The sequence below is a fragment of the Bos taurus genome, chromosome 29 (assembly GCF_002263795.3).
Source record: "Bos taurus isolate L1 Dominette 01449 registration number 42190680 breed Hereford chromosome 29, ARS-UCD2.0, whole genome shotgun sequence".
NCBI lineage: Eukaryota > Metazoa > Chordata > Mammalia > Artiodactyla > Bovidae > Bos > Bos taurus.
This window is the reverse complement of record NC_037356.1, coordinates 5,375,349-5,402,922: the sequence shown is the minus strand read 5'-3', so window position 1 is coordinate 5,402,922 and position 27,574 is coordinate 5,375,349. Positions and strand designations below refer to the sequence as shown.

The window sequence follows — 27,574 nt, the reverse complement described above, 5'->3', positions numbered from 1 at the left end:
CTTATAAAGTTTAAAAATAAAAATTAAATTTAAAAAACCTATTACATTATTTTAAAAAGAAAAGCAATTGGTTGTATTCTATGAAATACTCCATAATAAATTTTTATTAAAAGAAAATTTAATTAACAAACTTATACATTCAACATGATCATGCCATTTTATAAACATATTGCCATTCAGTTCAGTTCAGTTCAGTCACTCAGTTGTGTCCAACTCTTTGTGACGCCATGAATCATAGCATGCCAGGCCTGCCTATCCATCACCATCTCCCGGAGTTCACTCAAACTCACGTCCATCAAGTTGGTGATATCATCCAGCCATCTCTTCCTCTGTCTTCCCCTTCTCCGCCTGCCCCCAATCCTTCCCAGCATCAGAGTCTTTTCCAATGAGTCAACTCTTCACATGAGGTGGCCAAAGTACTGGAGTTTCAGCTTTAGCATCATTCCTTCCAAAGAAATCCCAGGGCTGATCTCCTTCAGAATAGACAAGTTGGATGTCCTTGCAGTCCAAGGGACTCTCAAGAGTCTTCTCCAAAACCACAGTTCAAAAGCATCAATTCTTCAGTGCTCAGCTTTCTTCACAGTCCAACTCTCACATCCATACATGACCTTAGGAAAAAACATAGCACTGACTAGGTGGATCCTTGTTGGCAAAGTAATGTCTCTGCTTTTGAATATGCTATCCAGGTTGGTCATAACTTTTGTTCCAAGGAGTAAGCATCTTCTAATTCCATGCCTGCAGTCACCATCTGCAGTGACTTTGGAGCCCCCAAAAATAAAGTCTGACACTGTTTCCACTGTTTCCCCATCTATTTCCCATGAAGTGATGGGACCAGATGCCATGATCTTTGTTTTTTGAATGTTGAGCTTTAAGCCAACTTTTTCACTCTCCACTTTCACTTTCATCAAGAGGCTTTTTAGTTCCTCTTCACTTTCTGCCATAAGAGTGGTGTCATCTGCATATCTGAGGTTATTGATATTTCTCCTGGCAATCTTGATTCCAGCTTGTGCTTCTTCCAGTCCAGGGTTTCTCATGATGTACTTTGCATATAAGTTAAATAAGCAGGGTGACTAATACAGCCTTGACATACTCCTTTTCCTATTTGGAATCAGTCTGTTGTTCCATGTCCAGTTCTAACTGTTGCTTCCTGACCTGCATACAGGTTTCTCAAGAGGCAGGTCAGGTGGTCTGGTGTTCCCATCTGTTTCAGAATTTTCCACAGTTTATTGTGATCCACACAGTCAAAGCCTTTGGCATAGTCAATAAAACAGAAATAGATGTTTTTTTGAACTCTCTTGCTTTTTCCACGATCCAGTGGATGTTGGCAATTTGATCTCTGGTTCCTCTGCCTTTTCTAAAACCAGCTTGAACATCTGGAAGTTCACATATTGCTGAAGCCTGGATTGGAGAATTTTGAGCATTACTTTACTAACGTGTGAGATGAGTGCAATTATGTGATAGTTTGAGCATTCTTTGGCATTGCCTTTTTTTAGGGATTGGAATGAAAACTGACTTTTCCAGTCCTGTGGCCACTGCTGAGTTTTCCAAATTTGCTGGCATGTTGAGAGCAGCACTTTCACAGCATCATCTTTTAGGATTTGAAATAGTTCAACTGGAATTCCATCATCTCCACTAGCTTTGTTCATAGTGATGCTAAGGCCCACTTGACTTCACATCCCAAGATGTCTGGCTCTAGGTGAGTGTTCATACCATCGTGATTATCTTGGTCGTGAAGATCTTTTTTATACAGTTTTCCTGTGTATTCTTAGCACCTCTTCTTAATATCTTCTGCTTCTGATTTCCTCAGAGGAGAAGGAAAAATAAATGGTCACAGAAACTGACATGCACAGAGATCCAAGGCAAAGGAAAGGCTTCAGAGGGGAGGAGAGGGAGGAAGGAAGGAAACTATATATGAAGGAACTCCTGAAAGCATCATAGCAGCTCACAGCTCCATTGTCATAATCCAGGAACACACCAATCCTACTCAGGGGCCTTTTCACAAACTGAACTAAGGGTAGGGAATTGGTGAAGAGAATATAATGGTCATTCATCTTCTTAGAAAATAGAACAAATGCTTCTTCAGAATAAATACTGAAGTTAGTATCGCTTACCAAGATGTCCTTACTGACCCCCAGAATCCAGCTGGAGGACTGAGTCACAAAGACCTCCCAGTAATGCCTCCCAGAGGAAAAGGCCTGAGCTTCCCAGGACACAACACCCTCCACAACCCGGGGCTGTCTGGACGCACCGTGGTCGTTATCTCTGAACATCACGCTTGCATCATCGAGGATCGCATGGTGAATGGTCGTTGTCTGACTCAGAATGTTATCCACTGCAGAAAGAGCAGAAATCAGGTTAGCAAGTGGGATTTCCAGGTCTCTGAGAGGCAGAAGGTAGAGTTCCCTACCTAGTGAGTTGTGGTTTTTTTTTTTTTTTTTCCCTTTTCCCTTCTCCAAGGAAACCCAAAGCAAAGATATCTCCAAAGGTCATGACATTTGATAGAAATCCATAAATGAACAGCTTGAAAGCTTCTGAAAGGGTGTCTGGCTAACTTTGTTCACATATTCCTTGCCTTTTGATTGTTTTGAGGTTTATCTAATAGCATTGCAGTTCTTCTACCTAGGCCACTTGTCGTTTTGTGCGTTTTGTGTCGTTTTGTGTCACTGCCTCCTGATTTTAGGGACAATAAATGTTCTTTGTACAATGGATAAAAAACGCACATGAAATGCAGAACACATTAAAATCCAGCAATGCCACATTTAACCTTCCAAAAGTGAAATAACCTGAATAAACACAATATTGATGACTACTCTGAAACCTAAATATTCTGTCTCTTTGGAACCACATGAGCAACTAGCTTGCTCCCTTTTGCTTTGTCTATGTCAAATGTAACTAAACATGTGTATATGACTTTGAATTTTCATTAAACTACAGGTTGGAAAGTCCACCTTTGATCTTTGCAATCCAACTATAGAGACAGAGAAGATGTAACAGCTCTAGGAAGTTATGTACTACCATTATTTCAGAAAAATAACAATACAAATCACCTTCCTAGGAAGCTCTAAAGAAATGCAGTTCTGATCACCAAAGGGCTGACCCTTACCTCTGAAGTTGTTAAGCATGTCCAGAATTCCAGAGACAGGCCAACAAGTGAGCTCTGGGTTCATGGGCTGAGGCTTCTGCATCTCTGCCAAGTCAGTCCTGTAACAAATGACACCCGTTACATTTCAAGGCCAAAGTGTAATCATGTGACCATTAAAAGAAAGTAATTTTTAACCCAGGACATTTTGTTAGAATTCTCCAATTTGAGGTGAATTGTATATATAAAATATTCTACACAGTTGGGAATATAAAAATTTTACCATATCTTTTCCTAAATATAAATTATATCAAATTTCAACTTCCTCATTGTTCTCAGACATTAGTCCAGTTTTCAACTCACTGAACCTCATTCCCTTCCTCTATTCCATCTCATGTAATACAAAGATCCTGGGCATTGTACAGAGAGAAAAAGTTCAGTCAGCAAGAGATTTCAGTCAGCAAGTTGTCATCAAGGATATATTCAGTGTCTACAGGGAAGAGGTCATTGAACCAGACCTGTTAGCTCTTGTCAGGTCAGCTAGGGTCTCTAATTGCAACCTGGTTCAGTCAGTCAGTCAGTTCAGTCACTCAGTCATGTCTGACTCTGCGACCCCATGATTTGCAGCACACCAGGCCTCCCTGTCCATCACCAACTCCCGGAGTTCACCCAAACTCATGTCCATCAAGTTGGCGATGCCATCCAGCCATCTCATCCTCTGTCATCCCCTTCTCCTCCTGCCCCCAATCCCTCCCAGCATCAGAGTCTTTTCCAATGAGTGAACTCTTCGCATGAGGTGGCCAAAGTATTGGAGTTTCAGCCTTAGCATCAGTCCTTCCAATCTGGTTACCTTAGTCCAAAAGGTCTTAACTTCTCAGTGGGCAGAGCAAAGCCACTCTGAGGTCCTGCCTACAAGGGAGCTTGCAATGATGAAAGACTGAGTCACTACTACTCCTCAGAATGAAAGCACAGTTCCTCTTATTATTCTTAGGGAATTTGCCTCTTTCGGGCCGTTTTTACCTTCCAACTCACTGGGGTAGTATTTCCTCTATGAGACATTAGAAAATTCCTTCTAAAGTTTTATTGTGCTGAGGCTGGAGAGGATGGAGTGAGTGGGTAAAACATAGCCCAGAATGCCAGAATGTTTTCAGATATACTGATTTCAGCCAAATGAAAAAGAAAACTTTAGAGGCCAAGGATTCAAATTCTTCTGAAATAAAATAGAAAATAACCAAAAAGACAATATTGGTCATCTATATATGAAGTTCTACTCCTATAGAATTATACAAGGATTAAATCTGTAAATTCTGGGTTGTTTATTTATGCATTTATTTATGTATTTTATAAGAAGTACTTCTGGGACAAAGCTATTTAAAGTATATATTAAATGTAGTAGTGTGTACTACATATGGAGAAGGCAATGGCACCTCACTCCACTCCAATAATCTTGCCTAGAAAATCCCATGGAAGGAAGAGCCTCGTAGGCTGCAGTCCATGAGGTTGCTAAGCGTCATACATGACTGAGCGACTTCACTTTCACTTTTGACTTTCATGCATTGAAGGAAATGACAACCCACTCCAGTGTTCTTGCCTGGAGAATCCCAGGAATGGGGGAGCCTGGTGGGAGGCCGTCTATGAGGTCGCACAGAGTCGGACATGACTGAAGCAACTTAGCAATGTGTACATGTCAATATGAAATTCCCAATCTATCCATTTTCACAACCTTATCCCTGGTTCTGGGTGGAAAACACTGAGAAAAAATTCCAGAAAGTAATATTGAATATTCCACAGGCCAAGGACCTATTTACATTGCATTTAACTTACATTGTATATGTTAGTTGTTATAAATTGTCTATAGATGACAAAATGTACTGGAGCATGCTTGTAAGTTAACTGCAAATACTATGGCATTTTGTATAAGGAATCCTGCATCCTGGAATTTAGATATTGGGGAGGACCTGAAAACAATCTCCCATGCTACTGTTAGGGGAAGCATGCTGACTGAAACTGCCCACCCTGGCCAGGCACCATAGTAACCATTTGCATGAGTTGTTTTATGACAGGAGGCCCTGGTAAGGAACATAGAACTAATAAGCCACCACCAACCAGAAGAGTTTGGGAAAGTTCAAAAGGAGACACCACAAGTCCGACCACCCCCCAGAATCCTTCTCTCTGGCATCCATCTTGGCTGAACAGCGTGTGCACCACCAGGAAGGACTCTGAGTCAGAATGACTGGCCAAAGACAACCCGGAAACGAGTTCCATCACCATAAACCCTGAGGCTGAAAGCCAGGTGACAGAGCAGTCCTCCTGGGTTCCCTTTCCCTCCTGCTCTCTGCCTGGGCGCCCTTCCTAAAAAAATCTCTTGCTTTGTCAGCACATGTGTCTCCTTGGATAATTCATTTCCAAGTGTTAGACAAGAGCCTGCTTTAAGGCCCTGGAAGGGGTCCCCTTTCCTGCAACAATACTAAGGAATGACTGTGCATCCAGTTTATTAAAAAAGAGAACAACCGTTCTAGAATTCAAAAAGCATTAGTATATACTCACGTTTGCAATATGTTTCCCAAGGCCTGCAACGAGGGGAAAAAAAAAAAAAACGGTCATGAGATTTCCATCCCTTCACTCAATAATATTGTTTTGCTACTTCTCTATTTCTTCTCTATTCTTTGTTCTATAAGATTGTTTTGCTAATTCTCTTCTAAGGCATACTCAGAAGACATCTTAATAACTCACCCTAAGCTAAAACATGAGGGGCTCCCTTGGGGCACATTAAGGAAGGAAGGAGGTCAGAAGAGTGTGTAATGATGCAGCAACACCTAGGATTCCATTATTACTAATTGCCAGGGCTATTCCAAAGGACGGAGCTCACCATTTAACAAAACAATTGAGTCAAAACAGGGAACCATATAAAACAAATTAGAGTGAAATTGATGACTGTTCTAAAAATCTTGCCTAGAGAACAGGCAAAACTTCAATGTCTCCAGAAAATTTGGGATAATGGAGAGTGACAAAGATTTAGGGGAACACATATTGAGATTTACTCCAAGAATATTAACTTTCACCTGGTCACAGAATTTTTCTGATTTTGGATCATTGGCCTGGATAGTACTCCTGATCACACTGAAAAATATAGTCATATTTTAGCTAGGAAATGGGCAAAAATCTTTCAAAGATTACCAGGATACAGTGAAATAAGTGATTAGACAAATATAATGATCGGAGTCTACTGGCATCATACCCTAGCTGAGAGTAACAGTATATGCAGGTAATATTTCAGTGTCACAGCAGCTCATCTAGAAGAGTGTTTCTCTCTCTGAGGCTGGACATTCCTTTCTCACCTGGAGCAGCTCCGTGTCCAGCTTGTGGCACATCCCAATCAGCTCTCCATACATTTCTCTCAGACTTTCTCTGTACTGAGCCATTCTGAACACACTGTCCTTGAGTTGTAGACAAATATCCTTGGCTTCTTTCTTCAGGGCCTCCAGATGCAGTTTCTCCTCCCCCTGAAGCAACGGATGCATCCTCTAATATTAAAATTTAATCATCATCTTCCTTAAGGCCACATATTTCTGAGGGGATAGAGGATTCAAAGCATTGCTTATGTTTACATTAAAAAAAATCAAATATCATTTCCTAGATGTCATCAAGAAATTTCTTGACAAACTGTTTGCCTCACATATCTTTCTATCCATGATTTCTCTGAATTCTAGTTTTTCCCTGTTTGAATCAAGCCATCTGAAGGGTCTGAAATTCTGCCCTCAGGATTCTTCAGGGTTCATACTCCATCAATTATTTCCTCTCTAATGTGGATCTTGTTTTCTGCTTGTTCCTTGCCATGATTTTTCTAAATATTCTTTAATGAGGTAAGTCTAATTTTGTACAGTTTTTAAAATATGCCCTCTTTTCCCCTTAGGTACTACTCTATTCCTCTTCTCTACTTGAGAGTAACATTGAGTGCAGTGTTGTATTATACTTCATTTCTGAGAAGTTTTAACCAAATCCTCAACATTTGGCCTAGGAACACTTTTCATGCCGAGGTTTTCCCATGTACTAGCATTCCTTGAACTAGCATGTATTGGCCTGTTTCATTGTGATAACTGATAGGTCATTTGAAACCACACCTTTTCAAGGGAAGAGATTAATATCCTTTAATGAGAATGTAAACAGGTCTAAAAGCTAGAAGTATATCAATATCTATACAAATAAATAGTAACTTTTTCTTCTTACCTTAAATGACCAAGTTTTTTAAGCTTCCTGATTCAGAATGGTGTCCATTTCTTTTCTTATTTTCCTGAAGAAGCCCATTCTCTTCAGGAATTTCTCCTGCAAAATATCCATGGGATTTAGTGACATAGAAGATGAAAATGAAAATTTCATCCATCTATTCATGATCAAAGACAGCTGTTGGTTACACAGAAACCTTGAGTTAGAATGCTGTGGTCAGAATTTCCCACACTAATCTGCATCTAACGCTTGAATATTAGAGTGACAGAAGTGTATGCTAGAGAATTGGGGAAACATTACAGATACTCAAATACATGTCCTAAGAAATTGAGACTCATATTTATATAGCTTTATTAGGAAAGCATCAAGCTCCCATCAGAAACCTGTGTCCCTGGCGCCACCCACCCCGGGATGCTGCGTTTCAATGTGCAGACAATTGCGCAACAACACTGAAAGGACACATTATATGTGAGGATCCACACTGAAAAATCCCACCTCCACTATCTCCATCCCATCACCATGATAGCATCCTCGTCTTCTTCTCTGACTTAGGAGCCTCTAGATCCCAAACTGCTCTAGAGGCATCACCTACCTGGGATTCCTCAGCAGCCCTTTGTATCCAACTGTGGCTGTGAGCTCCATGCTCGGGGCATTCAGAGCAGGGCCCACAAAGCAGGGTCTGGTCAGCCTCACAGAAGAGGCCTTTGGCTTCCTGGTGTGTCACACAGATCTGCTCCTCAGAACTGTGGTCGTGGTCAGCTCTGGCCTTTCTGGCAAGGGAAGCCAGGCTCTTGAGGACAATATTCGTTGTGAAATGGGGCTTTGCTGATATTTTCCTGCACTCAGGGCAGCTCTTTGGAATCCAGTCTTCTTCCCAGCAAAGGCTCAGACAGGGACAGCAGAAGCTGTGCCCACAGTCTATGGTGACGGGGTCCAGGAAGTAGTTCATGCAGATGGAGTAGGTGAGTTCATTCTGGAAAGTTTCCAGTGTGTCTGAATCCATGTTTCTAAATGCTAAATACAGAAATAGGAAAAACTGTAAACAGGTCAGTGTTTGCTTATAACTTAAATAACAAAACTACTCCTTACAAGAGAAAAAAAAAATATGTCATTGCTCGTTCAGGAAAACAATTTTTCCTGGAGTCAATTTAAACCACCAGAGCCTGTCATAGTTTGAACTGGTGAATATTCCCAGCTAACAATAATCAGTAAAAAAATAATCAATTATTTAATAAACCAAAGAAATATGTTTTATTATATACAAGGATTTCCTCTCTACAATAGAAATTCCAGACATTTGGTTAATAGAAAAACATCAGATTCTTTATTTTCTTATATTTCCCTTTTTGCCCATTCCACTTCTTTGGAATCTTTACCAGTTGATTGGATCTATTTTGAACACTTTTCACTTATGGACTGAAAAGTGAGGACTTTAAAATGATAGCAAATGTGACCATCTCAAGAAGACTTTCTGATTAATTTAATCCATTAATTCATATTCATCTATGAATTGTAGACATTATGTTGAACATTTTAGGAGTATTATATGTTTTATTTCCCTGGGTTGGGAAGATCCTCTGGAGAAGGGAATGACAACCCATTCCTGTATTCTAGCCTGGAAAATCCCATAGACAGAGGAGCCTGGCAGACTACAGTCCATGGGTTCACAAAGAGTCAGACAGTTGAGGGGCTAAGCACACACACGTGTGTTTTATAAATATTCATGTCTCTAGAAAACTCTTTTAAGACATAAAAACATATAATAACATATGGTCATGAAATAATGATGAAATAGCTTAATATTATAAATAGAAATATATTAAAACTAACTTATTAACAGTTATTTTAAAATTTTAAGTCATTTAAAAAACTTAAAAAAAAAAAACAACTTGTTTTCTTGGATGAGACCCATACAAGTAAAGAGGTAATGAAAAGCATTTGGATGAGAGAAAGTGGGCATGAATATATACTTTCAGTTATCATACTCTGTGACCAAATATTTACTTTAACTATATGATTCCTGTTTTCTTCCCTGTCTATAAGAAATTGAATAGGAGAGGTGACTTCTTTCCAAGGGTGAGAATATAGGCCTGGTCAAAAAAAGAGACAGAGTCCATGGGGTCACAAAGAGTCAGACATGACTGAGTGACTTTCACTTTCTTTCACTTCTTAACATAGTATTGGTAAAATAAGTTACTAGTTTAAAAATCCCACATGGAATAAATGCTTGATGCAGCGTTCACTTATAGATATTTCTGATAAAAAAAATTACCTTTCTGTTCACAGTCACTGAAAGTTTCATTTTGAAGTGAACATAGCAGAATTTCATTGTACCTTGATAGAACTCACCTTTGGATACAGTTGATGAAATGTTCTACTCCTGTTCCTTAAGTAACTTTGTTAAATTCAGTTCAGCTTAGGTGCTCACCTCCTCCTGGCAGAAAGTTTCCAAAGTCTCCACAGTGCAACCTACTTCAATCCAGACATCTATTAGACTCTGGAGAAGAAGGAGTTTGCATCTTCAAGAGATGCTTTATAAATTCTCTGAAGACCACACCCATTTCCTCCAAGTGATAGTGTTATGGGCCCTGTAAATAGATATAGGTGCACATGATTAGATTTTGCAGTGTTGAAAACACTGTAAGATGCCAATGATTGAAGTCAAACTTTTGAAACCTACTTAATCCAATTATCACAATCCAATCTTCACTAAAAAGTCATATGCTGAATTTATAGTTGTTTGGACAATAAATGAACAACACTGTATGAATTTAATATCTCCATTTAATGAACTATATTTCTAATTCTAGATGACAATTATATCTATTACTTTGGGTAAAAATCCCTTAGAAGAAATGGAATAGTTCTCATAGTCAACAAGAGTCTGAAATGCAGTACTTGGGTGGAATCTCAAAAATGATAAAATGATGTCAGTTTGTTTCCAAGGTGAATGATTCAGTACCACAAATATCCAAATCTGTGCTCCAACCACTGATATGGAAGAAATGAAGTTTATTTGTTCTATGAAGACCTACAGCACCTTCTAGAACTAACACCAAAAAAAGATGTCCTTTACATTATACAACATGAAATGCAAAAGTAGAAAGTCAAGAAAAACCCAGAATATCATTCAAGTTTGGCCTCATATTGCAAATGAAGCAGGGCAAAGGCTAATAGACATTTTTCAAAAGAACACACTTGTCAAAGCAAACACCCTTTCCAACAACCCAAGAGATGACTCTACACATGGACATCACCAGATGGTCAATACCAAAATCACATTGATTATGTTTTTTACAGCCCAAAGTGAGGAAGCTCTATACAGTCAGTAAAAACAAGACCTGGAGTTGATTGTGGCTCAGATTGTGAGTTCTTATTACAAAATTCAGACTTAAATTGAAGAAAGTAGGGGAAACCACTAGGCTCTTCAAGTATGACCTAAATCAAAACCTTTATTCAGTGGAGGTCATGCATAAATTCAATGCATTAGATTTGGTAGCGAGAATGCCTGAAGAACTATGGATGGAGGTTCATAACACTGTACAGCTGGCAGTGACCAAAACCATCCCAATAAAAAGGAAACGCAAGAAGGCAAAGTGGATGTCTGAGAAGGTTTTAGAAATAGCTGAGGAAAGAAGAATAATTAAAGGCAAAGGAGAAAAGGAAAGATATACCCAACCGAATGCAGAGTTCCAAAAAATAGCAAGGAGAGATAAGAAGGCCTTTGTAAATGAACAATGTAAAAAATAAAGGTAAACCATAGAATGGGAAAAACTAGAGATCTCTTCTAGAAAATTGGAGATATGAAGGGAATATTTCTTACAATGATGGGAATAATAAAGGACAGAAATGGTAAGGACTGAACAGAAACACAAGGGATTAAGAAGACGTGGCAAGAATACACAGAATAACTGTATAAGAAGGTTCTTAATGACCTGAATAACCACGATAGTGTGGTCATTAACCTAGAGCCAGACATCCTGGAATATGAAGTCAAGTGGGTCTTAGGAAGCATTACTGCAAATAAAGCTAGTGGAGGTGATAGAATTCCAGTTGAACAAGTTAATTCCTAAAAGATGATACCATTTAACTGTTGCACTCAATATGTCAGCAAATTTGGAAAGCTCAGTAGAGGCCACAGAACTGGAAAATGTCACTTTTCAATCCAATCTCAAAAAAGGACATGCTAAAGAATGTCCAAACTACCCTACAATTGTCCTCATTTCACATGCTAGCAAGGTTATGCTCAAAATCCTTCATGCTAGGCTTCAGCAGTACATGCACTGAAAACTTTCAGATGTACAAGATGGATTTCAAAAAGGCAGAGGAACAAGAAATCCAATTGCCAACATTTGTTGGATCAAATTCTGCAAAGGAATTCCAGAAAACCATCTATTTCTGCTTCACTGACTACACTAAAACTTGGACTGTGTGGATTACAACAAATTGTAGGAAATTCTTAAGACATAGGAGTACTGGACCACCTTACCTATCTCCTGAGAAACCTGTATGTGCATCAAAAGGAACAGTTAGAACCAGACAGGGAAAAAGGAACCACTTCCAAATTGGGAAAGGAATATGATAAGGCTGTTTTTTGTCACCTTGCTCATTTAACTTATATGGAGTGTGTGTGTGTGTGTGTGTGTGTGTGCACGCACACACTCAGTTACTACAGTTGTGTCTGACTCTTTGCGACACTGTGGACTGAAGCCTACCAGGCTCCTCTGTCCATGGGATTCTCCAGGCAAGAATACTGGAGCTTATTTCCATGTCCTCTTCCAGGGGATCTTTCCTACCCAGAGATGGAACCTATATCTCCTACATCTTCTGCATTGAGGGCAGGTTCTTTATCGCTGAGGCACTGGGGAAGCCCTTATATGCAGAGAGCATCAGGCAAAATGCCAGGGTGGATGAATCACAAGCTGGAATCAAGATTGCTGGGAGAAATATCAACAACCTCAGATATGAAGATGATATCATTCTAATGGCAGAAAGTGAAAAGGAACTAAAGAGTCTTGATGAGAGTAAAAAAGGAGAATGAATAAGTTGACTTGAAACTTAACATTAAAAATCCTAAAATCATAGCGTCCAATCCCATCACTTAATGGCTAATATCCAAGGAAAGAAAGTGGAAGTACTGACAGATTTTTTTTTTCTTGAACTCAAAAATCACTGTGGACAATGACTGCCACTGTGAAATTAAAAGATGCTTGCTTCTTGGAAGAAAAGGTATGACAAACCTAGACAGTGTATTAAAAAGCAGAGACATCATCTTGCTGACAAAGGTTCAAATAGTAAAAGCTATGGTTTTTCCAGTAGTCTTGTACAGATGTGGGAGTTGGTCCATAATGCTCACATTGGCTGAGCACTGAAAAAATTTATGCTTTCAAATTGTGATGTTGGTGAAGACTCTTGAGAGTTCCTGGAACTTCAAGGAGATCAAGACACTCAATTCTAAAGTAAATCAACCCTGAATATTCATTGGAAGGACTGTTGCTGAAGCTTTAATATCTTGGCCACCTGATGCAAAGAGCCAATTCATGGGAAAAATCTTGATTCTAGGCAAGATTGAAGAGAAACAGATAAGTAGGTGGTAGAAGATGGGACAGTGAGATAGCATCACAAACTCAGTGGACATCAGTTTCAGTAAACTCTGGGACACAGTGGCAGAGAGAAGAGCCTGGTGCACTACATTTCATGGCATAGCAAAAATTCTGCCATAACTTAGTGACTGAACAACAACATCAACCCTCAGAAACCAAAGCGTAATCTACCTTTTTAAAAAGAATAGACAAGATTTAGTGACTTTGTTTTATTTCATAGAACAGAATAATAATAGATAATTTTCACTTTACAGGTGAGAGATCTTCCAAATACTATCTTAACCAAGCAATCATGTTTAACATCAACAGTTATGTCAGGTTGATACCAGATACTTCTGATTGGATGCAGTAAGAAGAATGATGCATCTTTGTGCTGTTCCTCTCTAAAACAATTGCTGTTGTTCCGTGGCTTAGTTGTGTCCAACTTTTTGCACCTCTGGAGACTTCAGCAAAGTTTGCTCAGACTCATGTCCATTGAGTTGGTGATGCAATCCAACCATCTTGTTGTCTGTTGCTCCCTTCTCCTCCTGCCCTTAGTCTTTCCCAGCACCAGAGTCTTTTCCAACGAGTCCATGCCTCGCATCAAGTGGCCTAAGTATTGAAGCCTCAGCTTCAGCCTCAGTCCTTCCAATGAATATTCAAGGTTGATTTCCTTTAGGATTGATTGTCCAAGGGACTCTCAAGAGTATTTTCCAGCACCACAATTTGAAAGCACCAATCCTTCAACTCTCAGCCTTCTTTACTGTCCAACTCTCACATCTTTACATGACTATGGAAAACACATCTCTCAAAGTGTTAATTGCTCAGTTGTGTCTGACTCTTTATGACCCATGAACTGTAGCTCCCAGGCTCCTCTGTCCATGGGATTTTGCTGGCAAGAATATTGAATTAGGTTGCAATTTCCTTCTCTGGGGGATCTTCCCAACCCAGGGATAGAACCTGGGTCTCCTGCATTGTAGGCAGATTCTTTACCACCTGAGCCACCAGGAAAAACCGTAGCTTTGACTATATGGACCTCAAAAACACAAACCCAGTCTAATTATAAGAAAATCCACCATAGAGGGTCATTTTACAAAAGACCTGGACAGTATGTTTGAAGATGGTAAAGGTTATGAAAATCAATAAAAAAGCTGTCGCAAACCAGAAGAGACATGACAATGGGCACAATAGACATTCCTGGATGGGTTCCTGGAAAAGGAAAAAGAAAATATTGTAAAAAACAGTTGCAACATAAATAAATTTTGGAATTAAAAAATTTAGAGATAATAGTTGCTTTGACAAATACAACTTAAGAGACTGATAATTTCAGGGGAATAATAATCTGGGTGAAGGGATATTTGATAAATCTCTTTTGTGTCATTTTTGTTCAATTTTTCTACAGTTCTACAATTATTTCACAATAAGATGCAAAAATTTCCTAAACTTTTAAAGATCAGCATTTCAAGAATGGAATTTCTGTATGACCTGTTAAACTCACACAAAGTAATACTATATAGAAGATGAAAAGTATAAAAATCTGCGTGTACTAATATGAAAGATCTTCATGGCTTATTTCTCTAATGAAGGAAAATTCTGGAAGAATTTACATAACTGAGTTTCTGTAAAATATCGGTTAAAAAAAAACTGTACAATATGATTGCTTTTCTGTAAAATAGCATTGCTTTTCATGTCACAAGTTCAGTGTGTGTATTGGGAGGAAGCCTGATGTGATGGTGGAAGTGTAATGGGGGAACATCCATCTGAATCTCCACAGCAGGTTCTGCTTTTCCTCTGAGTTCTGCTTGATGCTCCCTCTTCTCTTTTGTGGTATCTATGGAGGTTGAGCTTTAAGCCAACTTTTTCACTCTCCACTTTTAGTTTCATCAAGAGGCTTTTTAGTTCCTCTTCACTTTCTGCCATAAGGGTGGTGTCATCTGCATATCTGAGGTTCTTGATATTTCTCCCGGCAATCTTGTTTCCAGCTTGTGTTTCTTCCAGTCCAGCGTTTCTCATGATGTACTCTGCATAGAAGTCAAATAAGCAGGGTGACAATATACAGCCTTGACGGACTCCTTTTCCTATTTGGAACCAGTCTGTTGTTCCATGTCCAGTCCTAACTGTTGCTTCCTGACCTGCATACAGATTTCTCAAGGAGCAGGTCAGGTGGTTTGGTATTCCCATCTCTTTCAGAATTTCTCACAGTTTATTGTGATCCACACAGTCAAAGGCGTTGGCATAGTCAATAAAGCAGAGATAGACGTTTTTCTGGAACTCTCTTGCTTTTCCATGATCCAGCGGATGTTGGTAATTTGATCTCTGGTTCCTCTGCCTTTTCTAAAACCAGCTTGAACATCAGGAAGTTCACGGTTCACGTATTGCTGAAGCCTGGCTTGGAGAATTTTGAGCAGTACTTTACTAGCATGTGAGATGAGTGCAATTGTGCAGTAGTTTGAGCATTCTTTGGCATTGCCTTTCTTTGGGATTGGAATGAAAACTGACCTTTTCCGTTCCTGTGGCCACTGTAGAGTTTTCCAAATTTGCTGGCATATTGAGTGCAGCACTTTCACAGCATCATCTTTCAGAATTTGAGATAGATCCACTGGAATTCCATTACCTCCACTAGCTTTGTTCATAGTGATGCTTTCTAAGGCCCACTTGACTTCATATTCCAGAATGTCTGGCTCTAGGTCAGTGATCACACCATCGTGATTATCTGGGTCTTGAAGATCTTTTTTGTACAGTTCTTCGGTGTATTCTTGCCACCTCTTCTTAATATCTTCTGCTTCTGTTAGGTCAATACCATTTCTATCCTTTATCGAGCCCATTTTTGCATGAAATGTTCCCTTGTTATCTCTGATTTTCTTGAAGAGATCTCTAGTCTTTCCCATTCTGTTGTTTTCCTTTATTTCTTTGCATTGCTCACTGAAGAAGGCTTTCTTATCTCTTCTTGCTATTCTTTGGAACTCTGCATTCAGATGCTTATATCTTTCCTTTTCTCCTTTGCTTTTTACTTCTCTTCTTTCACAGCTATTTGTAAGGCCTCCCAGACAGCCATTTTGCTTTTTTGCATTTCTTTTTTATGGGGATGGTCTTGATCCCTGTCTCCTGTACAATGTCACGAATCTCATTCCATGGTTCATCAGGCACTCTATCTATCAGATCTAGTCCCTCAAATCTATTTCTCACTTCCACTGTATAATTATAAGGAATTTGATTTAGGTCATACCTGAATGGTCTAGTGGTTTTCCTTACTTTCTTCAATTTCAGTCTGAATTTGGCAATAAGGAGTTCATGATCAGAGCCACAGTCAGCTCCTGGTCTTGTTTTTGTTGACTGTATAGATCTTCTCCATCTTTGGCTGCAAAGAATATAATCAATCTGATTTCGGTGTTGACCATCTGGTGATGTCCATGTGTAGAGTCTTCTCTTGTGTTGTTGGAAGAGGGTGTTTGTTATGACCCGTGCATTTTCTTGGTAAAACTCTATTAGTGTTTGCCCTGCTTCATTCCGTATTCCAAGGCCAAAGTTGCCTGTTACTCCAGGTGTTTCTTGACTTCCTACGTTTGCATTCCAGTCCCCTATAATGAAAAGGACGTCTTTTTTGGGTGTTAGTTCTAAAAGGTCTTGTAGGTCTTTATAGAACCGTTCAACTTCAGCTTCTTCAGTGTTACTGGTTGGGGCATAGACTTGGATTACTGTGATATTGAATGGTTTACCTTGGAAACGAACAAAGATCATTCTGTTGTTTTTGAGATTGCATCCAAGTACTGCATTTCAGACTCTTTTGTTGACCATGATGGCTACTCCATTTCTTCTGAGGGATTCCTGCCTGCAGTAGTAGATATAATGGTCATCTGAGTTAAATTCACCCATTTCAGTCTATTTGAGTTTGTTGATTCCTAGAATGTCGACATTCACTCTTGCCATCTCTTGTTTAACCACTTCCAATTTGCCTTGATTCATGGACCTGACATTCCAGGTTCCTATGCAATATTGCTCTTTACAGCATCGGACCTTGCTTCTATCACCAGTCACATCCACAGCTGGGTATTGTGTTTGCTTTGGCTCCACCCCTTCATTCTTTCTGGAGTTATTTCTCCACTGATCTCCAGTAGCATATCGGGCACCTACTGACCTGGGGAGTTCCTCTTTCAGTATCTTATCATTTTGCCTTTTCATACTGTTCATGGGGTTCTCAAGGCAAGAATACTGAAGTGGTTTGCCATTCCCTTCTCCAGTGGACCACATTCTATCAGATCTCTCCACCATGACCCGCCCATCTTGGTTTGCCCCAAGGGCATGTCTTAGTTTCACTGAGTTAGAAAAGGCTGTGGTCCTAGTGTGATTAGATTGACTAGTTTTCTATAAGTATGGTTTCAGTGTGTCTGTCCTCTGATGCCCTCTTGCAACACCTACCATCTTACTTGGGTTTCTCTTACATTGGGCGTGGGTTATCTCTTCATGGCTGCTCCAGCAAAGTGCAGCCACTGCTCCTTACCTTGGACGAGGGGTATCTCCTCACCACCACTCTTCCTGACCTTTGTTGGGGTTTTTCTCCCCGGGACTTGGAAGCGACGAACCTGAAAGAAGGACACTTGGACAGTCTCTTGCAAGGACTGACAAGTTTATTTCCACAGTCAAGCTTTTTTATAGAAGCAGGAACAAAGAGCTTAAAGTATGCAGCCAGCAGAGTGCATACGGAGTTAACACATAATCAGTAGAAACATTTCAAGGACAGTGTGCTCTAAATGACTCATGGGCTTCTCCCACCACCCGCTCTCACAAGTAACATCCTTATTTATTATTAACTCTTGGCCCTGAGCATAACCAAAGGGAGGAGGTGTCTTTCTGTCCATAGTGCAAAGCCGCGTACTTCTGGCCCTTCACCATTTTCCCAAGGACTTTCTCCTTTTATGGCTATTTTGCACTACATTTCCCAACATATCCTCCTTTTGTTTTTAAATTAAGCACAGCGGCGGCTAGTTGGACTCCATTGTGGGAAGCATGGAGTCTTTAGAGACTTCTGTATCCTATAATCAAGGACAAAAAGAGCAGGGTGATGAATACATATATGAAAATATTGCTTCCTGAAAGCCAAGCTCTAGGGTCTAGAGACAATAGGGTTTTGGTTAAAGTATCATAGAATTGAGTACTATACAATTCCCTAGGTACCCTAATTTGAAAATTAGCAACTTGTTGTTTCAACAAATAAATGTCTAAACTTGAGTTACTTGTGAGATCCTGCAAATGTGCCTTAACCTTATTCCAAGGATATTCAGTGCTATTATAGGGCATGTTAGTCAGACAAAAAGAAGTAAAATTTCAGTGACAGCCCATAGGTGTTTGGAAAGTCAGTTGCTACATTTGATCTCCTAAGTAGATAACCACAGTTTGTAACTCATTAATTCGTGTTTGTAATTACTGATCTATTTGAGCTTGTCGAGTCCACAGATCATGAGAGTCTTTGTGCCAAGCACTGATAAAATCATGATTTTGTATAGAATTATGTAAAGCCATACCAGACAAAGTTCCTACAGTCACAATAGAGATAAGGCTTAAGATGCCTGCAATAATCCACCCAAGGATGCGCTTAGATCGCCTAAACCCAGTTTTTAACAGTACAGAAAGAAATATAGAATCAGTCCAAGGCTCAGTTAAGTTTATGGGAAGCCATAACTCAGATCTTTGTTTAACTAGTGCAATGCTAGCATTGTGATATGAAATGGTGTGATTAAGGCAGGTATACAATGCACATGCAGTACAATTGACAATCTTGGCTGATAAGTCAATATCAAAATGCCCTACAATAAACAAGTATGGAAGGTGAACACATGATTGAATATAGCCAGTACTATTATATAGGAAGGTGTAATTAGAAGGATGAAACACACCCACAGTCCCCAAAACACTAGTGAAGTGCTCTAAAGCTGCTGGAATTTTCCAAATGTGCCATTGCTCCGGCCCCACAATGGGGACGACAATCCTGGGTCATGGGGGTGATAAGCCCCCGTTATACCAATTCAGCAGTATGTCCTTATCAGTCCAGAAACTTGTCTTGGATTTATGAAAGCCTCCAATGTTTGATCTATTAAACCAGGAGCAATTATGATGTTCCTCCTGCTCTTCAGAACAGTTTACAAACAAACCGTGAGGTCCCCAGTCAACAAATATAAATGTATGATTGGTATGATTTTGCTGAATTATAGAAACTTTCCCAAATTGGCTTCGACAATCAGACCAATGTAACAGTTGTATCTCCTGTTTTCTTCTCCAAGATACAGTATGACATGTAGGTTCCTCTGGTTGAAAAAACGAGTTCAAATAGTTGGCTATCTGGCCTGGATAATGTCGCTCAGAACCATCAAGTAAGAAAGATGCCACGGCAAACATTCCCAGATGTGAAGCAGTCCCATTGTTAGCAGAGTGTGCCCACCACTGCGGGAAGATAGTCATGCAAAGGGGATGAGATCCAAAACAGGTTTTGAATCCCATGGAAATATTGATTGGCTTTCCCTCATCTTCTTCATGGATTGGTCGCTTTGTCGACCAGGGACTTGGGAAATGCATGCTATCATTAGTAAAGATCATAGGGGCTTTATCTACCCAATCCATTATGGACAGAACTGGTGGGTTGGGTATGTATGCCCAATAAACATACTCTGCACTTACCCCAGAGGAACAGGAAAGAACAGATAACATTGTCAGAAACAGCTTATCTGGAGTCATAGGAGTTCCAGTGCTCTTCAGTGTCTGCTCAGCCTGACGAGTCATGTTTTTCACTTGAGCCCATGTCAGGTAAGGATTCAGACGATGGCGTTTCCTCATTGGCTCCTCCAGGGTCATTGATGAGACCCTTCATGTCAACTTCATCACTTCCCAAGGGAGTCCAGTCTTGGGGTCCCTCTCGGCAACGGACATGGCGAAGGGGAACCCAGATTTCCTCTCCATCTGCAATGACAAGACCATAACCCTTGTCTAGGAGTCGTAAGATTCCTGGCAGCCACTGATTAAACTGCTTATACCATATTGGTGTATTGATTTCTAATTTGCTGTTTTGGTCTTCTGCAAAATGTCTATATGCATGAGTGTCAGAATTATTTTTTGTTAAGTTTAAAAAATTTAGGGAATAAAGAGTTAAAGATAATAGTAATTGAGGGTTCATAGGATAAGAAGTGTACCTCCTCTTCCATATTCCCCCTTTCTGTTTTAGTAAATGAGTTTTTAGGGTGCGGTGGGCTCTTTCGATAATGGCTTGCCCCTGAGGATTATAGGGTATTCCTCTAATGTGTGTGACGTTCCATTCTGATAAAAATGAATGAAACGAATGCGAGGTGAATGCAGGTCCATTGTCGGTTTTCAAGACAAAAGGAATCCCCATAACAGGAAAGGTGAGTAAGAGTGCAGAAATATTGTGTTTTCTGAATTCTGAAGAGACAGTTTCTGCCCAGATAAAGCCTGAAAATGTATCAACTGAGACAAGAAGCAAAGAAAACTTTCCTAAGGAGCAGTGAGTGAAATCAGATTGCCAAAGGGAATTAGGCTGTTGCCCTCAGGGATTAACTCCTGAAATCATAGTATGCACGTGCAGAGGGGCACAGACATCACAGGTTTTAATAACATGCCACGCTTCCGTGAGAGGAATATGGTATTTAGAGTGCAATCTGTTAGCATTGGTATGAAGATTAGCATGTTCATCATTGGCAGATGTAAAAATGGGAGCTATGAGCCTATCAACAGCATCATTTCCTGCGACCAGAGGGCCAGGTAAACCTGAATGAGCTTGTATATGTGCAATAAAGAAAGGTTCTGTACGTGAACGAATTAAAGCTTGAGTGTGAAAAGAGAGTACATAATTCTTCATCTAGGTTGTATAAAAAGGCGGTAACAAAATCAGGAAAAAGGGAAGCAAGGTATTTGGAATCAGTATATATGTTGAAGGATAATGGTTGAAGCGACAAAAGAGCATATAAAGCATACAATTCAACTCTTTGTACTGAAGAATAGGTAGTGGGTAATTTCTCTTTGATATCAGGGCCGACAATCCCAGCTATGCCTTTCTTGTTGCCATCAATGAAATAGGTGGGTGCATTGATAATAGGCTGGGATGAATGATATTCGTTACAATGAATTTAGTACATTGTAGAAAGTCCCAAAATTTTCCTTTCGGCAGATGAAATGAGATAACATTCTGAAAATCACTTAATGCCATTTGCATGGTCAGGTTATACTATAAGGCAATTTGCAATTCCTTTCTTGTCAAGGGAACGTGTATTGCATATGGATCAAATCCAGTCAAAGTTTGTACACGGCTTCTTCCTGACACAATTAAGTGCCCTATTTTCTCAATAAATGATACAATTTTTTAGACTGTTTAGTGTGTAAATATACCCATTGTATTGGGCTATGTTGAGCTATAATTGCTGTGGGCAAATGTTCTGTGGGGAATATATATAAAGAAACTGGTTGATCATAATCTAGCCGAGTTGAAAGATTGTTGAATGCGTTTCTCCATTAAGGCCAGTTCTTCTTTGGCCTCTTTTGTTAGATGTCTAGGGCTATTAGGGTCGGGGGATCCCTCTATGCATAAGTAATTGTTTAATGTTGTTGGTTAACAATATTTTCCATATAAGAGAAAAGAAACATGAATTTAAAATAAAAGAAGTTATGGAAATAAAAGAAAACCAAAACTTCAAATATTACATTGGAAATGGAATATAAGAATAAAAAAAAATAAATAAAATTTTAAATAGACTTTGTAAGGCATAGGTGGGGATGCCGACAGATGGCCGCAGCCAATTAATATCTCCTAGCAATTTTTGAAAATCATTCAGCGTGCGTAGAGATTGCACAGAAATTTGAGTTTTTTGAGGTTTGATTTTAGATTCTTCCATAACACGTCCTAAATAATTAAAGGGTGCTTTCCACTGAATTTTATCTGGTGCAACAAGCAGGCCATGATTTTGAAGAGTAATAGTAACTTCATTATATAACTGTTGTAAACAGAGTTCAGATTCCATAGAGAGAAGTATATCATCCATATAATGAATTATAAATGCAGTAGCATACTTGTCTCTAATGGGTTGTAATAAAACAGATATGAGATATTGGCAAATGGTAGGGGAGTTCATCATCCCCTGAGGTAACACCTTCCACTGGAATCTTTTAACAGGAGCCATGTGATTTATAGAAGGAACTGAAAAGGCAAAACGTTTTCTTTTTTTTTTTTTTTAATATATTTTATTTTATTTTTAAACTTTACAATATTGTATTGGTTTTGCCATATATCAAAATGAACCCGCCACAGGTATACATGTGTTCCCTATCCTGAACCCTCCTCCCTCCTCCCTCCCCATACCATCCCTCTGGGTCGTCCCAGTGCACCAGCCCCAAGCATCCAGTATCGTGCATCGAACCTGCACTGGCGACTTGATTTTTTAAAAAAGAAGAAGAAAATTCTGTAATTTGTAACAACATGGATGCATCTGAAGAGCATTATGCTAAGCAAAATAAGCCAGACAGATGAAGATAAATACTGCATGGCATCATATGTGGAATCAAAAAAATAAAATAAACTCCTAGAAACTGAGAGTAGAAAAGTGGTGGCCAGGGGTGGGGGAAAAGAAATGGTTGGTAAAAAGGTACAAATTTTTAGTTACATGATGCATAATATCCAAATATATTCCTTGACTTACATAGTTAGGTCCCCAAAAACCCATCATGAGTTGAAAATATTGTCAAAATACATTTAATACATTTAACCTAGTTTCAGTCATTTTCCTCTTTGGCTTTATTGAAGTATAATTGTCCATTATTTGATGTATATTATGGTATATATTATGAAAGAATTCCCCCCATACATCACCTCACATATTTATCATTTTTTTTGTGTGAGAGAACATTTAAGTTCTACACTCAGCAAAATCCAACTATACAATACAGTGTTATCAACTGAAAATCACCATTAAATACAGATGGTCCTTGTGATTTTTCAGCTTTACAGTGGTATAAAAGTTATATGCATTCAGTAGAAACCATGTTTTGAATTTTGATTTTTTCCCTAGCTACTGATATTCAGTACAATTCTCTCTCTGTTTTTCTCTCTCATGATGCTGGGCCACAGTAGCTAGCCACAGCTTTCAGTAAACCATGCGGTCTTGAGGGTAAAGAACTACTCTGCACCCAAACAACCATTCTGTTTTTCACTTTCAGTATAGCATTCAGTAAATTACATCAACTTTATATTAATAAAGTATTTAATGCTTTATTATAAAATAGGATTTGTGTTAGATAATTTTGCCCAACTATAAGCTACCACAAGTGTTCTGAGCACATTTAGGTTAGACTAGGCTTCCTTGAAGGTCAGACAGTAAAGAATTTGCCTTCAATGAGATAGACCCAGGTTCAGTCCCAGGGTCTGGAAGATCCCCTGGAGAAGGGAATGTCTACTCACTCCAGTAACCTTACCTGGCAAATTCCATGGACAAAGAAGCCTGGTGGGGTTGCAAAGAGTTAGACACTACTCAGCAACTAACCCTTTCACTCTTTCTCAGGCAAAACGTTTTCTATCTTTAGGGTGCAAAGGTATAGTAAAAAAGCAGTCTTGTAAGTCAATAATAACTACAGACCATCCTTTTGGTACCATAGAAGGGGAAGGCAATCCGGGCTGTAAGGGCCCCATAGGTGACACGGTATTATTAACATTTCTTAAATCTTTCAACATTCGCCATTTTCCTGACTTCTTTTTTTATTACAAAAACAGGGGAATTCCACAGGGAAAATGAAGGTTCTATATGAGCTTTTTGTAATTGTTCATTAATTGCATAAGAGCTGCCAATTTTTCTTTAGTTAGGGGCCATTGAGGTGTCCATACTGGGGCATCAGATTCCCATTCGAGGGGCAGCGTTGTTAACTCAATGGCCCCTATTAAAAAGGTTCATTTAAAGAAATTGTGGCTTTCGTTTGTTCAAGAAAATCCCATCCCCATAAATTGATAGGGATATTAGTAATATGTGGTTTAAGATAAGCTACAATTTGATCAGGGCCATACACTTGTAAATAGGATGCACTGACAAAAGTTTGTGTGGCATCAGCTTCACCGACTCTTAATAGTCTAGAAGGAGCCACAACCTTACCCCAATTGAGGGACCACTCTGCAGCTCTAATGATTGAAATGTCAACTCCAGTATCTAACTTGCCTGTGAAATTCTTTCCCCGTATGCGTAAAGTAAGCATGGGTTTCTGATGTTCCTTTAATAAGGTGGATAGTGCAGCAGTAAGGTTGGTACTGCCAAAGCCTCCCTGCCGAACTTTATCAGATGCCTTCATTGGTTTAACATATGGCAAAAGTAATAACTGTGCAAAACGTTCCCTTTTTTATAAGTATGCATTTCCCGTTTTCACAACATTTACCATAACATGTATTTCCCCTTCATAATCTTCATCCACAACACTGGTCAAAACCATTAAACCTCTCATTGTGCAGCTACTGTGTCCCAAAATCAGTCCCACTGTCCCGGGTGGAATCGGGCCATAATGTCCAGTGGGAATTTTGTGGGGGTTGTATAATTCTATTAGTTCCATATCATAAGGACTAGGTATATCAATGCAAGCACTCTTAGATGTAGCTGCTTGTAGCGTCATAATGCTAGGTCCTCCTTTTGTAGTGGGGCTAGAGGATGGTCCCTTTATCAGTTTCCCTGTTGTTTTTGCTGTGCACTGAGGTTCAAAGTGTTTCTATCCTTATCAAATTTAGAATGACATTCATTCAGCCAATGAAACCCCCTTTTACATCTTGGACATACTCCTGGGGGTCTCTTCCTATTAGAAGTAGTATTATTTTTTCTGGCCTGTGTTGGCAGGCGACATTGTTTTTTCATATGGCCTGGCTTCCCACAGTTAAAACATTTGGTATTAGCAGCCTTTTGTACATTAAAGGTTTCCAATGCTGCCAATTTTGCTCTATGGGACATAGATCCGATGTCCCTACATGCTTTCAAATATTCCATAAGATAGCCAGTCTCTTGAATAGGTCTGAGCACAGATCGACATTCCTCATTAGCATTTTCAAAAGCAAGTTGTTTTAAAATAATATTTTGTAAAGTCACATCCTTAATAGATATTTCAACTGCATCCTTTAATTTTCCTATAAATTGAGAATATTCCTCCTCATGTCCTTGAATAATCTTAACAAATGAACCATCAGAGTTAGCGCTATCAACCTTTGCCCATGCCCTGCAGGCAGTTTCTTTAATGAAATGTAACATCTCAAGGGTAACATTAGCTAATTGTGCCATTACATCGGCCATAGTCCCTGTTCCAGTCAGTATATCATAGGTTAAATTGGCAGGGTTACCACGAGATTGCTGGTCAATCATCAGCTGTCAGGCCTCATCACCACCCCACATTTGCCACTGCAGTAATTGTTGAGGATTTAAAACCATCTTTGCTACTTGAAAAAAATCATATGGCATCCAATGGTCAGCCCATCCGCTGAGAAATTCTATACAGTAAGGAGAAGTAGGTCCACACAGAGTACATGCTTTCTTAAAATTAAACAACATGCTGAAATCTATAACATCCCAAGAATTTTGACCCTGGACGGGTTGATCAAATTGTATTGGGAAAGCGAAAGCACAAGCAGGCATCTCCCGAGGAGGAGTGAAGCGGTTACTACGAGCAAGGTTAGCGACTGCAGTTACAGATGGAGCAGAAGGAAAAGCCTCAGATTTGGGCTGTCTACTGAACAAAATGACTTCCGCCTTAAGCAGTTTCGGTTTTGGCACATCCTTAATAGATACATCCTCAAGTTGTTTTTCCAGGGTTTGTGTTTGATTGAGCATGACATTCTTGCTGTTCAAAGCACCTTGCATGTCTTGTTCATCAAGCTCGTATTCATGCAAAGACTGAACAGTCTCTACCTCCAAATCAACATTATGTCCTTCAATTTGTTCTATGACAGCCCGTATGAGTGACCAGGTAACCCACCATTGAGAAGGAATGCGAACTCCTTGCCCATATGCTCACAAAACATTATTCTTAACCCTTTTCCATACATCAAGATCAAGAGTCCCCTCCTCCAGGAACCATGGATTATGTTCCACTAGTATATGATAGCAGTCATACAGCTGATCTCTTGAAACATTAATACCATTTTGTTTCAAAAAATGATGCATTATAGAAATGAAAGGAATTTTACTGCTATGTTGTCCCATCCTGCTTACCTCTTTCTGCAGGGGCTCGTCGCTTTGTTCAGCCTTTCTCTCAAGTCCCTGTTTGGGTGCCACTTGTTGGGGTTTTTCTCCCTGGGACTTGGAAGCGTCGAACCTGAAAGAAGGACACTTGGACAGTCTCTTGCAAGGACTGACAAGTTTATTTCCGCAGTCAAGCTTTTTTATAGAAGCAGGAACAGAGCTTAAAGTATGCGGCCAGCAGAGCGCATACGGAGTTAACACATAATCAGTAGAAACATTTCAAGGACAGTGTGCTCTAAACGACTCATGGGCTTCTCCCACCACCCGCTCTCACAAGTAACATCCCTATTTATTATTAACTCTTGGCGCCGAGCATAACCAAAGGCAGGAGATGTCTTTCTGTCCGTAGTGCAAAGCTGCGTACTTCTGGCCCTTCACCATTTTCCCAAGGACTTTCTCCTTTTACGGCTATTTTGCACTACGTTTCCCAACAACCTTCAACGTGGGATAGCTCCAGTCTCCCACTATTATTGTGTTATTGATAATTTCCTCTTTCATACTTGTTAGCATTTGCCTTACATATTACAGTGCTCCTATGTTGGGTGCATATATATTTATAATTGTTATGTCTTCTTCTTGGGTTGATCCTTTGATCATTATGTACTGTCTTTCCTTGTCTCTTTTCATGGCGTTTACTTTAAAGTCTATTTTATCTGATATGAGTATTGCTGCTGCTGCTGCTAAGTCACTTCAGTCGTGTCCGACTCTGTGCAACCCCATAGATGGCAGCCCACCAGGCTCCGCCATCCCTGGGATTCTCCAGGCAAGAACACTGGAGTGGGTTGCCATTTCCTTCTCCAATGTGTGAAAGTGAAAAGTGAAAGTGAAGTCACTCAATTGTTTCCCATTCTTAGCGACCCCATGGTCTGCAGCCTACCAGGTTCCTCCATCCATGGCATTTTCCAGGTAAGAGTACTGGATTGGGGTGCCATTGCCTTCTCCATTAGTATTGCTACTCCTGCTGTATTTTGGTTTCTATTTGTGTGAAATATCTTTTTCCAGCCTTTCACTTTCAGTCTGTATGTGTCCCTTATTTTGAGGTGGGTCTCTTGTACAGAGCATATATAGGGGTCTTAAGTATGTATTCAGCCAGTCTTTGTCTTTTGCTTGGGGCATTCAACCTATTTACATCTAAGGTAATTATAGATAAGTATGATCCCATTGCCATTTACTTTGTGGTTTTGGGTTCAAGTTTATAAACTTTTCCTGTGCTTCCTATCTAGAGAAGATCCTTTACCATTTGTTGAAGAGCTTGTTTGGTGGTGCTGAATTCTCTCAGCTTTTGCTTGTTCATAAAGCTTTTCATTTTTCCTTCATATTTGAATGAGATCCTTACTGGGTATAGTAATCTGGGTTGTAGGGTTTTCTCTTTCATCACTTTAAGTACATCCTGCCATTCCCTTCTGGCCTGAAGAATTTCTATTGAAAGGTCACCTGTT

At 39.6% G+C, this 27,574-nt stretch overlaps 1 pseudogene across 1 annotated transcript; it reads right to left on the bottom strand.

Moving 5' to 3' along the window:
- Window positions 1–86: 86 nt before the first annotated feature.
- On the bottom strand, window positions 87–26,558 carry LOC521981 (tripartite motif-containing protein 64-like; annotated as a pseudogene). The gene is made up of 9 exons (XR_009493416.1): window positions 26,106–26,558; window positions 17,384–19,833; window positions 9,653–14,094; window positions 7,896–8,317; window positions 7,307–7,402; window positions 6,418–6,648; window positions 5,627–5,649; window positions 3,104–3,201; window positions 87–2,332 (listed from the first exon to the last, which is right to left on the bottom strand). The product of XR_009493416.1 is annotated as a tripartite motif-containing protein 64-like (transcript).
- Between the last annotated feature and the right edge of the window lie 1,016 nt (window positions 26,559–27,574).